Source organism: Jaculus jaculus, chromosome 1, assembly GCF_020740685.1.
Source record: "Jaculus jaculus isolate mJacJac1 chromosome 1, mJacJac1.mat.Y.cur, whole genome shotgun sequence".
Lineage (NCBI taxonomy): Eukaryota > Metazoa > Chordata > Mammalia > Rodentia > Dipodidae > Jaculus > Jaculus jaculus.
Window position 1 is genome coordinate 103,793,659 of NC_059102.1, and position 17,857 is coordinate 103,811,515.

Consider the following 17,857-nt stretch of genomic DNA (forward strand, 5'->3'; position numbering starts at 1 on the left):
AAACTTTTTGTTGGTAATTTTTATATATGTGTGCAATGCATTTTGTTCATAATCCCCTCCTGTCTTGGGGAGGTTGTCCCCGTCTTGTCCCCCCTTGCTCCCTTCCATTGAACCCCATCTTCTTTCCAACTAGTCCCTCTTCTACTTTGATGAGTGTGTGTGTGTGTGTGTGTGTGTGTGTGTTTTCCTCCTCCACCATCCATGACAGAATGTTGATGGGCCCCAAATTGTGCAGGTTCTGTACAAGTAAACACAGTTGCTGTGGGTTCATGAATGCAGCCACCACTTCATGTCCAGAAGAGAGCATTCCAAAGCCCTCCTCCCCATTCTGTGGCTCTTACATTCTTTCCACTCCTGCTGAGCCTTGGAGAAGATGATTCAGATGTCTTACCAAATCTTTTCTTGTTTGTTTGGTTTTCTGAGGCAGGGTCTCACTCTAGCTCAGGTGACCTGAAATTCACTAGGGAGTCTCAGGGTGGCCTTGAACTCACGGTGATCCTCCTACCTCTGCCTCCCGGGTGCTGGGATTAAAGGCATGTGCCACCATACCTAGCTGCCAAATCATTTCTTGATTTGGTTACTTCAAATCTCAATTACCTCTTCTGTATTCCCCAGTTTCCAGAATGATCATCTAAAATCAAATGAGATTATATCACTCTTGGGTTTAGATTTCAGTGGGTTTGCTAACACCCAAAGGACAGTCCAAAACCTGAGCATAGTGTGACAGAAACCATTACGCTTTAGCTCCTGCCCATCTTTTCTCCAGTCACATCACCCACCACTGAAATAGATGTCTTTTCCATCACACTGATAAGCCCTTCACATATACTCTGTTTACTTAGACTCTCTCCTATGTGTTCAACAAAATAGCTATTGGCCACTTGATACGTATCAGGCAATGATCTGGGATTAGGATATACATAATGAATGAAAGCTTACAAAATTCTGTCCTCCTGGAACACGGACTCTCTATACACAAATGCCACCTTGAGTAGGAATGAGAGCATTTCTTGGAGGCTTGTGGACGCAGCAAGTAAACGAGAAGCAATGAGAATAAGACCCTGACTCTTCTGTCCTCGCATGCGCCGTGGCATGCATGTGCCCACACTCACACACCCACTCATGAGAAAAATCACTCTACAAGATCAAAAATATAATAACTTTAGAACAAGAAGGTATATCAGTCGGGCGTGGTGGTGCACATCTTTAATCCCAGCACTCGGGAGGCAGAGGTAGGGGGATCACTGTGAGTTCGAGGTCACCCTGAGACTACATAGTGAATTCCAGGTCAGCCTGGGCTAGAGTGAGACCCTACCTCAGAAAGACAAAACACAACAACAACAAAGAGGTATATCTATTTCCTTGGCATAGCTCTTTTTGTGTGAAGTTCTGTGAGGACAACCAAGAGTCATACAAAATCCAGCTTCTCAAAGGGAATATGAAAAGGTCCTTATACGAACATTTTTTTTTCTTACCAGTATTATGATTTTTCCTTCTTTTCTCCAGCTGTGAAGATCTTATTTTTCTTGAGTTTTACTGGAACCTTAGCCAGTCTTATTAACAAGTCACATGTTTCTATCACAGAAATAACTCCAGACAAAACAGCATCATTATCAACTCCTCTCCAACTGTGGTAAACATATCAAGAGAAAATAGCCTTTTTAATATCTTTTTTGACCATCTTAATGTTTTTAAATGAGGCAAGCTATTGTGAATATTAGCTAAATTTCATTAACTAGAAAACAAGAAAATAAGCAGTAAGCTCTACAGAATGACCAAGAACTTATAAATCCTAGGTGTATCTGCATAACTGCTAAATTCCATGATGAAAATAATTTAATTTCAGGCAAATAAAGAATTCAAGGATACAAATGGTAATATCTACAAAACTTTTATATTTATGACTTTAATTACTCAGTGACTCTCAAGCATTGAGAATAAAACATGCTCCCTACCCTTAAGAACACTAACAAGCAGTGTGAAGAGGAAGCAAGGACAACCCGGGACGGACCAAAGGTGCCACCACATCCCTGTGTTCAGCACCTACATCTCCCGCCCACCCCTCGCTGCTGCAGTGCCCAAAAGAAAGGTTGAAGGGGATGATAAAGGAGATAAAGCCAAGGTGAAGGACAAACCACAGAGAAGATCCGCAAGGTCATCTGCTAAACCTGCTCCTCCAAAGCCAGAACCCAAGCCTAAAAAGACCCCTGCAAAGAAGGGAGAGAAGGGACCCAAAGGGAAAAAGGGAAAAGCTGACGCTGGCAAGGAGGGGAATAACCCTACAGAAAACAGAGATGCCAAAACAAACTAGGCACAGAAAGGTGAAGGTGCCGGAGATGCCAAGTGACGTGTGTGCATTTTTGATAACTGTGTACTTCTGGTGACTGTATGGTTTGAAATACTATTTTTTATCAAGTTTTATAAAAATGTAGAATTTTGTTTTACTTTTTTTTAAAGCTATGTTGTTGACACACAGAACACTTAATTGTTTTTGTGGGGGGAGGAGTGGAACAAGGGTCACTAACAGAAGGTCTTCCAAGCTGGAGGGATGGGAAAACGCCTTTTCCCTGCTAGTTTTGAAGGATTCCCCTTGGCTCTGGGGAGAAGGGGATTCCCTCATGTTGAGACAGTAGCCAACCTTGTTCAAATGCCCCATGGCATGAGACAACTCAAAGTCCATTTTGATGTTCTCCCCTCCACCATCAACATAACTCCCTTAAGACCAGAGACCTGTTGGGCCCTGACCCCTTCACATTGGTTCTGCCAGTGTGTGAGCTGACCTGGACTTTGCAGTGACATCACTGAGATGACAGTGTTCTTCACAAGAGCTGCGGCACCTTTTCTAAAACATGGTGGATTTTCCAGATTAATAATCCTTCCATTTTCATTTCATTTCCTGAAAGTCAGGGTTGGCTTGTGAAAAAGTTGTTAAAACAACATGCTCAATGTAAAACGTCAACCCTCCCTCTCAGCTCCCCTGTTCCGAGCATCACATGAAGACTTCATTGGATGTTATAGTGGCTTTCTGGCTTTGGTAGTGCATACAAGAAGGGAGTTTGAAAGTTCTTGTATGCTGTTACTGAGTGCCTGCCCATGTCCTGCCTGAAATACCATGATTGTTTATGAAAGTATCTTTAATAAAGCTGGATACAGCTTGAAAAAAAAAAAAAACACTAACAAGAAAGGTGAAGCCCAACATATAATGACATTGATAAACAGTAGAAATGATGGTAGGGATAAGCAGGGAATACTGTGTAAATCCAGACAAAGGAGCTGGCCTTGCTGGTGTGGAAGAATAGTATCTGCCCTGACTTTCTTTCTTTTTCTTTTTCTTTTTTTAATTTTTTTTTTATTAGTTTTCTATTCAGCAAATACAGGCAGTTTGGTACCATTATTAGGCCCATCCATGACCTACCCCCTCTCCATTGGTCCCTCCTTGTTGAGGTAAATGGGTCGTACATTGTGGAGTTAGCCCACAGTTAAAATTGGTTCGATAAATGTCTCTGCATATCATGACCCAACATGTGACTCTGACATTCTTTCCACCCTCTCTTCCGCAAAATTTCCCTGAGCTATGTTGGGTTCATCTTTGGTCTGCTTCAGTGATGAGGTTTTGGGGGCCTCTGAGGCTCTGGCTCTCTGATTTGGTAGGAGTTGATTTTTCTCTGTGTTGGTTTCCTTCCCCCTTGTGCTGGTATCTGGTTCATCAGGAAAAGAGCACCCTTGCTTGTTTGGCTAATTTTCCTTAGTTTCAGCCAGGGCCCTTTTGAGGTATGATGGGATGGCACTGTCCTTAGGATCTGCATCTATCTGAAAAAGAAAAGCAGATTCTCCAACGGAGAGTAAGTTAGCACCAGGACAAATGAGATAACCCTTACTTTTTTTTATAGAGAGTTTAATAGGTGTAGGCCCTCTTGTAGCCCATGATTGACAGTAGCTTGATATTGGAGAGAGGGTTTATGTTTGGATATGGTTCTGACTTGTTTCCCAGCTCCAGCTATGGGTCCTGTACCACTGAGGGGATCAGTTAGCCAAATCAAGAGCAGTTGGTTCCCCACCATGGCTGTGTGCCACTATTGCACTTGTGTGAGCATCACAACAGGTTATTTGTTGCTAAGTAGGTCAGACCATGAGTTGCTTGGACAGATCTTGGTCGTTTCCCCCAGTCGCCCATGTAGCGCCTTCTGGCACTAGACACGCTGACTGTCTGGGGACTGACTCTCTCCTGGCTTCCAGCCATGCTGTTCCATCTTACATGTCAGCTGCATGTGGTGTCTTCAGCAATAGGGTCTTACCACTGACCTTTGGTGGGTCATCAAGTACTCTGACAGAAATCTGTCATTCTTTTAGGAAACCTTGTAGGTTCCTCTGATTAAAAGCTCCGCTTTCACCTGCTGCTGCCTCCGCCACCGGCCTCGGCTGCTCTCCCAAGACCGCGGCTCCTACGGGCGAGTCCTGCAGCGTCGGGAGCCAGGCGCGGTGCGGGACGTGCCAGGAGCAGCGGCTACGGGGCGAGGTGGTAGCCTTCGACTACCAGTCCAAAATGCCGGCTTTAAAATGCCCCTCTTCCAGTGGAAAGCCCAACCATGCAGACATCTTGCTCATAAACTTACAGTATGTTTCAGAAGTGGAAAATAATTAATGACCGAACAGAAGCCCCTCCTCCCCCAGCTTCACTCAATGTTAGTAAGCTTGCCAGCAAAGCGCGGACGCAGAAGGAGAAGCCGAGCCAGGCCTGTGCAATCAGCGCTGCGGTCTCCCTGGAGGGCCCGCAGCTCCTCCAGACCTTTCACAAGACCATTAAAGACTGTAAATGGCAAGAAAAAAAAAATCGTAGTCATGGAAGAAGTTGTTATTACACCCCCATATCAAGTGGAGAACCGTAAAGGCAAAGAGGGAAGTGCACTGATCCATGTACACAAAATAGTTGAAAAACATTTTAGAGACGTGGAAAGCCAAAAGATACCGCAGCGTCCGCAAGCCCAGCAACCACAGAAGGAGGCCGCCCTGTCATCCTGAGTCCACCCACGGGGGCTCTTCCAGCATCCAGCCACAGAGGTGGTGGTGGCTTCAGCCGAGGCAGGCCGGGGAGGGAAGGGATCCTGTATTTCCTGTTGGCTCTTGTTAAAGGGTCAGCGTTTTCAAAACTTAGACTTGAACAAAGAAAACACCCAACAAAAAGAACAAGAGAATAACTTAAAAGTTGAATCATTACTTGACTAACAGACATCAGCCCACCATGTCCTTTCACAGGGGGAGCAGTCATCTTGTTAATTTTATTTTTGAAAATTCCTTTCCCATGCTGCCCTTTACCTTTGACTTTCCTTTCCTACTCTCTTCCTGCCATTCTGTTTTTATAAGTGGGTACACTTGCCTTCTATGATTGAAGAAACTTACATCTTTTCTTCCAAAATAAAAGTAACAAGTTGACTGTGATTCTTAAGTTGAGACCAGAGCAGCAGAGGTCTCACTTTAAATTTTTCTTTTTTCTTTGTAACCTTTTTTTTTTTTTTTTTGCACAGGGCATGGCTTGAATTAGTTTTATTTTTCTTAATTATAAATATATATATATGGAAATATATATTAAAATGTTCTCTAAGTATTTTCTGCTTCTTGCAGGTCTCTTTTTACTAGCTCATGGCCATTCTTCCCACCTCTTTGCTCTGAAAAAAAATAAAAATTAAAAAAAAAAGAGTAGTCCTTTCTACCGCCCATAGCCAAATAACTAATTTGACTTAGTTCACAACAAGGATCTCCTGCAGCATTTTGCAGAGCCAGTGTGTGCAGACAGGATTTGGCTTTGAGGGTTCCTGATGGCTTTCTAGTTTTAAACTGTGTGCGCCTGTCTCACATTTGGCCTCAACCTCAGGATTCCCTCTGCCTTTGTCTGCAAGGTAGTCGAAGAATCTCTCACTGGTCCACCTGGGAGTCAGCCACCCTCCCTCGTGCCTCTGCAGGAAGAACTCGCTTGCATGGCACATCTCAGCTCTTCGTCCTCCGGGGCTGATTTTCTCTTCTGAGAAAGCTGGAGTCCATCTACTCCGGCCTTTCTATAAGTCTATATCCAGAGCCTCTAGCCCAGGAAAAAGCTCGAATGATTTTTAGTTTCTCTTCTCCTGCCATCCTCCTGCTCTTCGGCCCCCTCTTACCCCCTCTGATCTTACAAGCCGATGCGTTTGTATGTGCTCAGCCAACGGGCAGAAAACCTGGGAAGAATTTCTGGACTTTAGCCCACCAGTTTGTCTGGTTTGACTATCCTGCTGAGTGCTGAAACTAGCACGTGTTGCTCCTGTGCCCTCAGGGTGGTCTCATGGGGCACGGTGTGCCAACACCTGAATTTCAGGCACTGAGTGGGACATGGTGATGCTCATGTGACTGGCTAGAGCTTTGGGGGTGGGGTGGGGGTTAACATTTTTTGGCCATGATCTCTTTTCCCTTTTTTTTTTTTTAATTCAATAAATGGATCAAAACTAAATAATTCAAGCCCTGCCTTCAAAATGGAAATTTTTTTTAGTATTGCTTAGCAAAAACAATAAAACCCAAATTTTTTTAACCATTAAAAAAAAAGCTCACTGTGGATGATAGCCCCATGCTGGTACTGGGAGTCAAGGTCAGTGCCCACTAAGAAAATGAGGAAGAATATAACTAATATACAAGAGTTAGGGAGGAGACAGAGAGAGAGAGGGAGAGGGAGAGGGAGGGAGGGAAGATGTAGAAGGTTTAGGTTAGATTGATCCTACCCTCTCCAGTGTCTTGTGGTTCAGGTGTTTTCTATAAGAGCCTGGTGAGAGTTCAACCATTTGGTCTGCCTTTTAAGAAGTAGAATTTTATGGTACCATTGCCGTTTGGGTCTAAATTAGTGTTTCCCACCCCTTCTATGCCCTCCCCTCCCTCCCCATCCCTCCTAGTGTCTAGTCCATGAGATGCTTGCTGGGTATGTAAGGTATCTTGGGTAGATTCAGGTTAGGTGCTGTAGATGAGTGAGACTATGTGGCGATTTTTTTTCTGTGATTGGGTAAGTTCACTGAGGATGATCTGTTCTAGGTTCACCCATTTTTCCTCAAATTTCTTTGTGTCATTTTTTCTTACTGCTGTGTACTTTCTATGATATAGGAATGGAAAAAGACTTCCTGAACAAAACCCCAGTAGTTCACGATCTTAAACAGTCACTCAACCAATGGGATCACATGAAGCTGAAGAGTTTCTTTACAGACAAACATGCAATAAGCAAAGCCAATAGATTACCCACAGAATGGGAGAAAATATTTGCGTGTTATTCAACTGATAGAGGCCTGATCTCTAGAATCTACAAAGAACTCAAAAATCTAAACAGGCCGGGCGTGGTGGCGCACGCCTTTAATCCCAGCACTCGGGAGGCAGAAGTAGGAGGATTGCCATGAGTTCAAGGCCACCCTGAGATGACAGGGTTAATTCCAGGTCAGCCTGGACCAGAGTGAGACCCTACCTCGAAAAAAAAAAAATCTAAACAGTAAGAAGTCAAACACCCCACTCACAAAATGAGGCAAAGAGCTGAAAGGCAATTCACAGAGGAAGAAACACAAATGGCAAACACACACTTAAGAAAATGTTCATTATCCCTAATCATCAGAGAAATGCAAATTAAAACAACTATGAGATTTCACCTTACCCCAATAAGGATAGCAAACATCAAAAAATCAAATGAAAATAAATGCTGGCAAGGATGTGGAGGAGTAGGAACATTCATCCACTGTGGGTGGGAATGTAGGATGGTACAACCACTTTGGAAAGCAATATGGAGACTCCTGAAAAAGCTGACTATAAAGTTACCAAAAGTCCCAGTTATTCCCTTACTGGGCATCTACCCTAAAACCTTCAAACCACAGGCCAGAGAGATTTGCCTTATAAAACAAAAATTTTTTAAAAGCCATACAGATAAATACCTGTATTAGAAGAGAATTATCCCAAATCAATAATCTAAGCTTTAAATTTAAATAATTGTTTAAAGATGAATAAGCAAGCAATGACAAAGAACTGTGTAGTAATCAATTAAATACAACATGGAAAACAACTAATCAAACCCATAAAATCAAAAGTAGGTTTAAAAAAGAGATAACCGGGCTGGAGAGATGGCTTAGTGGTTAAGCATTTGCCTGTGAAGCCTAAGGACCCCAGTTCGAGGCTTGGTTCCCCAGTACCCACGTTAGCCAGATGCACAAGGGGGCGCACGCATCTGGAGTTCGTTTGCAGAGGCTGGAACCCCTGGCGCGCCCATTCTCTCTCTTTCCCTCTATCTGTCTTTCTCTCTGTGTCTGTTGCTCTCAAATAAAAATAAATAAAAAAATTTTAAAAAAAAAAGAGATAACCAACAGATTTTTATCTAGACTCAAGACAAAAATTACTGAGCAATGGGGCTGGAGAGATGGCCCAGTGGTTAAAGGCACTTGCTTGTAAAACCTGGTGGCCTGGATTCATTTCCCCACAACCCACATAAAACCATATACACAAAGTGGCACATACCTCTGGAAGTTCATTTACAGTGGCAGGAAGCCCTGAAATGCCCATATTCACTCTCTCTGCCTGCCTCTTTCTTAAATAAATAAATATTACATATTCCCAGCACTGGGGAGGCAGAGGTAGGAGGAGCGCCATGAGTTTGAGGCCACCCTGAGACTACATAGTTAATTTCAGCCTGGGCCAGAGTAAGACCAAAAAAAAAAAAGGCACATGTGGTCACGCCTACCTCTTCATCCTCCTCCCTGGAGGGTTTGGGCTCTGTCCCCAGCTGCAGCATTTCATCGAGGTGGAGAGGCAGAAGCCGCCCTTCCAGCAGCTGGTGCACCAGACGACAGAACTTTGCTGGGAGAAGTGCATGGACAAGCCTGGGCCAAAATGCTGAGGCCTTTTTTGTAAACTGCATTGAGGCCTTCATTGATACGAGCCAATTCATCTTGAATCAACTGGAACAGACCCAGAAATCCAAACCAGTCTTCTCAGAGAGCCTTTCTGACTGATCTCAGCATTACCTCTTTGGAAAAGTAGCTCAAGAAATGAAAAGCTGTTGATGGAAGGTTGAAGAAATGGCTATGGGGGATGGTTCCCGACTCTTGTCATTCTTGGACGTCTTATCATCTGAGAATGAACAAAGACCAGTTTTGTGTAGGGGGTTGAGGGTCATATGTGTATTTGGTTGTGTTTTTAATGCTAATCATGGGAAAATAATTGAAAGATGAATGGAAAACTCTGAGATGCATGTGGGGCTATGCTTTTCTCAAGGTCCCCTTAACTGCTTTGTATAATTTTGATAGTGGAATTGCTTTCTGTAATTTGATAGTGGGACCACATAGATAAATCTATTTGTATAAGCCAACTTCACATTTTTAGGAAGATCTTTGTGTCAGAAAAGGTAGCAATAGGAGAATAACTTGCCATTTAACTGTGGACCATCTTATCTATTGTTTGACTATCAGTGCTGGAGTTCAGCTTTCCAGGTTATCTCCCTTCCCGACACTATGATTTACTTAACTACGTATTTTAAAATATGGTCTCAATGTTGAACAGGCAGCCCAAAAATATAGAGGCCTTTATTATAAAGGAATCTAGTCCATGAACATAATTCTCATTACCAGACTGCCATGAAACATGTTAACTTACTTGATGTATCAGAATACAAAACATTCACAGATGTGCCTAAAAAAATCATCAAGATTTAGGCCAGTCAAAAAGAGGGGTTTCAGGTAGAGGTGCATGTCTGATGTTAATGATTACAAATTCCATTAACTGCATTCTTTTCATCACTGAAATAAAAACTCAACAAGATTCATCTCTGAAAAAATAATTACTGAACTAGGAATTAAAGGGGATACTTACTGCCAACTTTTGAGGAATTAAAAGGATTAAAAGAAGGCTGGAGAGATGGCTTAGTGGCTAAGGTGCTTGTCCACAAAGCCTAAGGACCCATGTTCGATTCCCCAGGACCCATGTAAGCCAGATACACAAGGCAGTGCATGTGTGTGGAGTTCATTTGCAATGGCTGGAGTCCCTGAGAGCACATTCTCTCTATATGCCTCTTCCTCTCTGTCTGATGGGGATAGTCTATGAGGAGAGGATGGAGGAGAGGGTGGGGTTGGAAGAAGGTTAATCAAAATTTAAGATTTATGAATAACCCATATGGAAACTTACTTCTTCACTAGCTAATAAGATATGTGTTAAAAAAGAGTGTGGGCAGAAGTATTTCGTACAGGTGGATATTGTGCCTAAAAGCTATAGATTATTATTATTTTTAAAAAATTTTAGAGGCTGGAGGGATGCCTTAGCAGTTAAGGCATTTGCCTGGAAAGCCAAAGGACCCAGGTTCAGTTCTCCAGGACCCACGTTAGCCAGATGCAGAAGGGAGCGCACGTGTCTGGAGTTCGTTTGCAATGGCTGGAGGCCCTGGTGTGCCCATTCTCTCCCCCCCCCCCCCGCGCCCACCTTTCTCTGTCAAATAAATAAATAAAAATAAAAATATTTTTTAAAAATTTAGTACCAGCCAAGGGTAGCATATCTTCCAGTGAGTTGTTGGCCAGAGAGGACCCTGATGTCCCCAATGCATTACAGGTTATTGCCAATGCTCTTGGTTGTCCACTGGAACTATATGGTAAGGCCCTATTGCTGAAGGCTCCACATGCTTAGGTTGCAGGTCACTGGGTGGGTTCACTGCTGACTATTACTGAGCCTTTAAAGGAGAGGTGACACTACTACTCCCCTGACGGTTCTATAAAGTAGAAAGGGAAGGAGTGCTGCCAAACTATTTCTCAAAGCCCACATTACCCTGACACCAAAACTGAGCAAGGACACAACAAAGAAAGAAACTAGGGCTGGAGAGATGGCTTAGTGGTTAAGCGCTTGCCTGTGAAGCCTAAGGACCCCGGTTCGAGGCTCCATCCCCCAGGACCCACGTTAGCCAGTGCACAGGGGCACACACATCTGGAGTTCATTTACAGTGGCTGGAGGCACTGGCATGCCCATTCTCACTCTCTCTCTATCTGCCTCTTTCTCTGTCTGTCACTCTCAAACAAATAAAAATTAAGATAAAATAAAATAAAAAATAAAAAAAAGAAAGAAACTATAGACCAATTACCCTGACAACACAGAATCAAATATTTTCAATAAAATTCTTGAACATTGAATTCATTGAATTCTTAGTGTGTACTAAGAGAATTAGATACCATGACCAAGTTTGTTTCATTCTAGGGATGCAAGGTTGGTTCAGCATATGCAAGCCAACAAGTGTAATATAGCACATAAATCATATGATCATCTTAATTGATAAAAGACCTTTGATAAATTTCAACTTCCCTTCATGATAAAATCCCTAAAGAAATTAAGAATAGAAAGTATATACTGCAACATAACAAAGGATATATATGATAACCTATTCCCAAAACTATGCTGAGGAAAATCCTAGAGCATTTCCTATAAAATCTGGATTGAGACAAGGGTGCCAATTCTCTCCACTCTTATTCAAGATAGCACTCAAAATGTTAGCTAGAAGGCTGGAGCAATGACTCAGCCATTAAGGCGCTTGCCTGCAAAGGTTAAAGGCTGAGATTCAATTCCCTAGTACCTATGTAAAGACAGATGCAGAAAGTGGTACATTCATCTACAGTTCATTTGCAGCAGTTAGAGGCTTTGTCATGCCCATTTTCTCTCTTTCTCTCTATCTATCGCTCTATGTATCTTTCCTTGCAAATAAAAAAAACTATTTTTAAAAATAAAATAGAAGCTTAGCTAGAGCAATAACAGAAATAAAAGGGTTACAAACAGGGAAGGAAGAAGTCTTATTCTTTTCTTTGTTTTTCAAGGTAAGGTCTCACTCTAGCACAGGCTGACCTGACATTCACTCTGTAGTCTCAGGCTAGCCTCAAACTCACAATGATCTCCCTATCCCTACCTCCCAAGTGCTGGGATTAAAGGCATGTGCTACCTTGACCTATTTGATTCTATTCTTAAAAGACCCTAAAGACTCCACCAGAAAATTCTTAGAACTGATAAACACTTCCAGGAAAGTAGACAGATACAAAATCAACATATTTAAAATATAGCTTTTTCACTAAAGAGACTCAAAATTCATGAAGCAGAAATTCAGAGGACTCAAAGGACCTAATTCTAAAGGAGACTTATAACATGCCCACAAAAGCTCAGAGAACACTGCATAAAACAGGGCTAAAAGATTGTAAGAGCCACAGGGTGGGAATATACATCCTGAGACATTGTCTCCCCATCTGAGACTGGCTGGCGCATTCATGACCCCATGGTGAATACCACCAACACCACTAAGCAGTGGAATGGGGGCAACGGAGAGGGGATAGAAGAGTACCACCCAATGGGAATATGACCAATATGAAATCTGTTCAGAATAATAAAAATAATTTTTAAAATTAAGAAAATTCTCTAAAGCCATAATTATTAAAAGTATCACAGGGTTCTCTGTCTCATCAATTGTCAAGTCCTACCCATTCTACCTATATAATTATTAAATTCTTTTATTCATATGTATATCTATATATTTGTATATATGTATACAATATAATTGGAAAGATGGCTCCTTAGTTAAGTGCTCTTCCAGCACATGCACAAGAACATGAAGGATTCTGAAGGGGCCTGAAACCATCCAATTTTTCCAGAACACACATAAGGCACACACACTTGTACCCCAGTCCCACAAAGAGGAGCAGAGACTAGGCAATTGACTGGAATCACAAAAAAAAAAAAAAAAACAGAAAGCAAGCTCCAGTACGGGCTTCTGGCTCAGAGAACAGGCAAAAAAAGTGGTGGCGGAGGACACTGTACATTCTACTCAGGCCACCACAGGTGAGCATCCCACCGCATAGGTGAGTGTATGAGGCGCTGCAAGGACACATACACACGTGTACACCATATAAACCACACCATACCCACACATGCCATACTGCATACAAAAGAAAGAAATCAGAGGAAAACCTCATTCACATTCACAGTAACTTCAAATATATCCATAAAATATCTAGAAATAAGCCTTAGCAGGGAAATGAAAGACCTCTACAAAGAAAACAAGACACTGAAAAAAACTTGAAGAAAGGCCAGGCGTGGTGGTGCACGCCTTTAATCCCAGCACTTGGGAGGCAGAGGATGGAGGGTCACCATGAGTTCAAGGCCACCCTGAGACTACATAGTGAATTCCAGGTCAGCCTGGGCTAGAGCAAGACCCTACCTCAAAAAAAAAAAAAAAAAAAAAAAAAGTTTTGGGAGCTGGAGAGATGGCTTAATGGTTAAGGCACTTGCCTGTGGAGCCTAAGGGCACATGTTCAACTCACCATATCCCATGTAAGCCAGGTGCACAAGGTGACACAAATGCTCAAGGTCGCACATGCCCCCAAGATGGCACACGCGTCTGGAGTTCAGTTACAGTGGTGGGAGGCCCTGGTGTGCCAATTCTGTCTCTCCTTCTTTCTCTTTCCTTCTCTCATTAAAAATATGTCGGGGCCAGGCGTGGTGGCGCATGCCTTTAATCCCAGCACTCAAGAGGCAGAGGTAGGAGGATCGCCATGAGTTTAAGGCCACCCTAAAACTACATAGTGAATTCCAGGTCAGCCTGGACTAGAGCAAAACCCTACCTCAAAAAAAGAAAAAAGAAAAAAATTGAAGAAGGCACTAGAAGATTGGCCATACCTCCTGAGCTCATACATTACAAAATTAATATTGTGAAAGTGGCTATATTGCCAAAGACAATCTACATATTTAATGCAACCTCCACTCAAATTCCTGTGACACTCTTCACAAAGCTAAGAACAAAAAATCTTAAAAATTCATTTGCAAGCAAAAAAATAAACCTTGAATAGCCAAAGCAATCCTTAAACAGAAAGAGCTGCACTTGAGGAATCACAATACCCAATCTCAAATTACAATACAGAGTTATAGTGGCAAAAACAGCATGGTAATGTAATTAGAAAGCAGAAATTGGTCCCAACTGGGGAGAAGAGGGAACCAACTGGAAAGAAGGTGGTGGAGTAATGGGAGAGAAGAAAATAAAGGAGAAAAAAGAAATAATGACACACATGTAAAAAGATGCAATGATGAGACCCATTACTTCCTCCTTTTATCTCTAGTATTTGTCATGGCAGGGGAAAGCTAGCAAGAACCATAATGAGATTGCCTTTCTTCAGAAACACAATTTTCTACATAAAAAATCCCCAAGAATCTACAGTGAAATCTCTTGTAACTAATATGTCACAGAATTCAAGTGAATGCAAAAATCAGTTTTATGGGCTGCTGATGTAACTCAATAGTAGAGTATGTGCTTAGCATGCACAAGGCCTTGGATTCAATCCCCAGGACCAAAAAAATAAAATCAAATGTATATTTATATACTATCAATGAACAATAGGAAATTGCTATCATAAAAGTTACAAAACACGGAATATTTATATGTAAATATAACAAAATGTTGCAGGATTTACATAATGAAAACTATAAAATAATAGAAAAAGTCAGTTGAGACCTAAATAGAGAGATGCCATGTGTAAGAATTGAGTCGATGTTAAGATAATTTTTTTTTTCCCCAGACTAATCTAAAGGTTTAACATTGGGCTGGACAGATGGCTTAGCAGTTAAGACATTTGTCTGCAAAGTCTAAGGACCTAGGTTTGATTCCCCAGTACCCATGTAAGCCAGATGCACAAGGTGGTGCATACATCTGGAGTTCATTTGCAGTGGCTAGAGGCACTGGCATGCATATTTTTTCTCTCTCTCTCTCTCTTTTCCACCCACTCAAATAATTAAAGAAATATTTTTTAAAGATTTGACATAATTCCAATTAAAATTCTAAAGTGTTTTTCATACAACCAACAAGCTGGTTTTAAAATTTGTATGGAATAGCTGGGCGAAGTGGTGCACGCCTTTGATCCCAGCACTCGGGAGGCACAGGTAGGAGGACTGCCATGAATTCGAGACCACCCTGAGACTACATAGTGAATTCTAGGTCAGCCTGTGCTAGAGTGAGACTTAGCCCCCAAAATAAAAAAATGTTGTATGGAAAGACAGGAATTGAAATGCCAAAAATAAAAACAGAGAGGATGCACACATCATGTAATTTTAAGAAAGTACTTATTTATCTGGGTGTATGTGTATGGTCTGCCACAGGCTTTACAAGCAAGCACCTTTAGCTGCTATGTAGACAGCTCCACGTTGCTGGGATGAACATCCAAACCAGATACCGTTTATGGGAGGAAGGGGTTTATTTCAAGCTGCTTCCCATTCATAAATCCAAGGTGAGAGAGAGAAACCACCACAGCCAGCAAACACCAAAACAGCAGCAAGCAACGAACTGGCAACAAGCAAGATTCCCAGAGCTCAGACCTCTCTACATACCTTTGAGTTGGAATAGCTCCACCCCAAACACACCGTTAGTCTGGATCTCTGGATCCACCACCAGTGACACCTCCTCCAGTCAGGCCACTGGAGACCCAAGTTACAAGCTTATAAAAGGCCTGAGTCTCTGGGAGACACACATTCACATTCAAACCACCACAACTGCTGAGCCCTATCTTCAGCTCCAAATCACATAATTTTGTTTCATTTTGTTTTTTTGAGGTAGGGTCTCACTTTAGCTCAGGCTGACCTGAAATTCACTATATAATCTCAGGGTAGCCTCAAACTCATGACAATCTTCCTACCTCTGAACTCCCAAGTGTTGGGTGTGCACCACCATGCCCAGCTCACCTCATTATATATATGTATATATTTGTTTGTTTTGGTTTTTCAAGGTAGGGTTTCACTCTTGTCCAGCTGACCTGGAATTTACTATGTAGTCTCAGGGTGGCCTTGAACTCATAATGATCCTCCTGCCTCTGTCTCCCAAATGCTGGGATTAAAGGCGTGCACCAGCACATCATGTGATTTTTAAGACAATAAAAACGCTGTACTAATGAAGCCAATAATGGATGATGGATGAAAAATACAAACATTGATTAAGAAAGCAAATTAAGGCTGAAGAGATGGCTTAGTGGCTAAGGTGCTTGCCTGCAAAACCAAAGGACCCAAATTCAGTTCCCCAATACCCACATAAAGCCTGATGCACAATGTGGCACATGCATCTGGAGTTCATTTACAGTGGGTGGAGGAGGCCCTGGTGTGCTTATTCTGTCTGCCTCTTTTTCTCCTTTCTCTCTCTCAAATATATAAATAAATAAATAAATATTTGTGTTTTTTTTTTTTTAAAGAAAGAAAGCAGAATAGCATCCTTTTTTTTTTTTTTTGAGAAAAACAAAATGTCTGTTATTTCCTGTTCTTGCACCACAATCAGAACAGAAGATTCTGTGACCTCAAAATGGTGTAGGAATGAATTTCTGCCCACCAGCAGGTAAGCAGCAATTTTACAGCAGACATCAGCTGGATGTTCTCTAATCCTTTTCAATTCTGACACTATCATGAGGATGCAGCTCAATAGATAAGCACTTGCCTAGCTTGTAGAAGGCCCTTCCTGGGCTCAAACTCTACTGCCACAAAAAAAAGAAAGAAAGAAAGAGAGGGACAAAGGCAGACAAAGAGAAAAAAAATCACCTACTATTTTTTAACGTGAAAAAAATTGTGTGTGTGTGTGTGTGTGTGTGTGTGTGTGTGTGTGTGTGTATTTGGGTGTGCCAGGGCCTCTTGCCCCTACAAATGGACACCAGATGCTTGTGCCACTTTTTACATCCAGCTTATATGGAAGCCTTGGAAATTGAGCCCTGGACCAACAGGCTTTACAAGCAAATACCTTTAAATGGTGAGCCATCTTCCCAGGCCCCATTTTCTTAACTCCCCTCTACCTAAAGGTAGCATCGGATATCATAGGTTGAGGACTCAGTCCCCAAGACATCCCCCATTGCAGATCTAGCTGCAAGTCCAGAACTCCTTACCAACTGAAGGATTTGAGATTGGTGTTCTTATGGGTCCATGCTAGAGTGGCTCACAGAATTCAGAGAAACACTATCCTCTCACCCATTTATAAAGGATATTTAAAGAATACCATAAGGAGCAGCCAGATGAAAAGATACATGGGTCTTGATCTGTCTCAAACACAGAAGCTTCTGATCCTGTGGAGTTGGGTTAACCACCTTACCCCCACCATGTGGAAGGATCTATGTTCATCTCCCTGCAAGCCTCCACATATTCAGCTTCTAAAAACCCTCAAATTGGGCTGGAGAGATGGCTTAGTGGTTAAGCGCTTGCCTGTGAAGCCTAAGGACCCCAGTTCGAGGCTCGGATCCCCAGGTCCCACGTTAGCCAGATGCATAGGGGGCGCACGTGTCTGGAGTTCGTTTGCAGTGGCTGGAAGCCCTGGGGCGCCCATTCTCTCTCTCTCCCTCTATCTGTCTTTCTCCCTGTGTCTGTTGCTCTCAAATAAATAAATAAAAAATGACAAAAAATATTTTTTTAAAAAAACCCTCAAATTCTTTCCTTTAGTAAAATGAGACTGGAGGGATGGCTTTGCAGTTAAGGCACTTGCCTGCAAAGCCTAAGGACCCAGGTTTGATTCCCCAGAACCCACATAAGACAGATGCACATGGTGGCATATGTGTATGGAGTTTGTTTGCAGGGGCTAAAGGCCCTGGCACACCTATTCTTTGTCTCTCTCCCTCTCTCATAACTAAATAAATAAATAAATTTTAAAAAGAAATTATTGCTGGGCATGGTGGCATACACCTTTAATCCCAGCACTCAGGAGGCAGAGGTAGGAGGATCTCCATGAATTTGAGGCCATCCTGAGAAAACATAGTAAATTCCAGGACAGCCTGGATGAGAGTAAGACTCTATCTTGAAAAAAACCAAAAATAGTAAAAAGAAAGAAATTATTTATAGAGGTTTTATTTCATAG

At 42.2% G+C, this 17,857-nt stretch overlaps 3 pseudogenes; all 3 read left to right on the plus strand.

The window, feature by feature from the left end:
- LOC123463454 overlaps nt 1–2,375 on the plus strand; it is a 62,333-nt pseudogene extending 59,958 nt beyond the window's left edge.
- Nucleotides 2,376–2,938: 563 nt separating this feature from the next.
- On the plus strand, nt 2,939–5,019 carry LOC123463467 (annotated as a pseudogene).
- A 1,075-nt stretch (nt 5,020–6,094) lies between these two features.
- Nucleotides 6,095–9,066, plus strand: LOC101613687 (annotated as a pseudogene).
- Nucleotides 9,067–17,857: the final 8,791 nt, after the last annotated feature.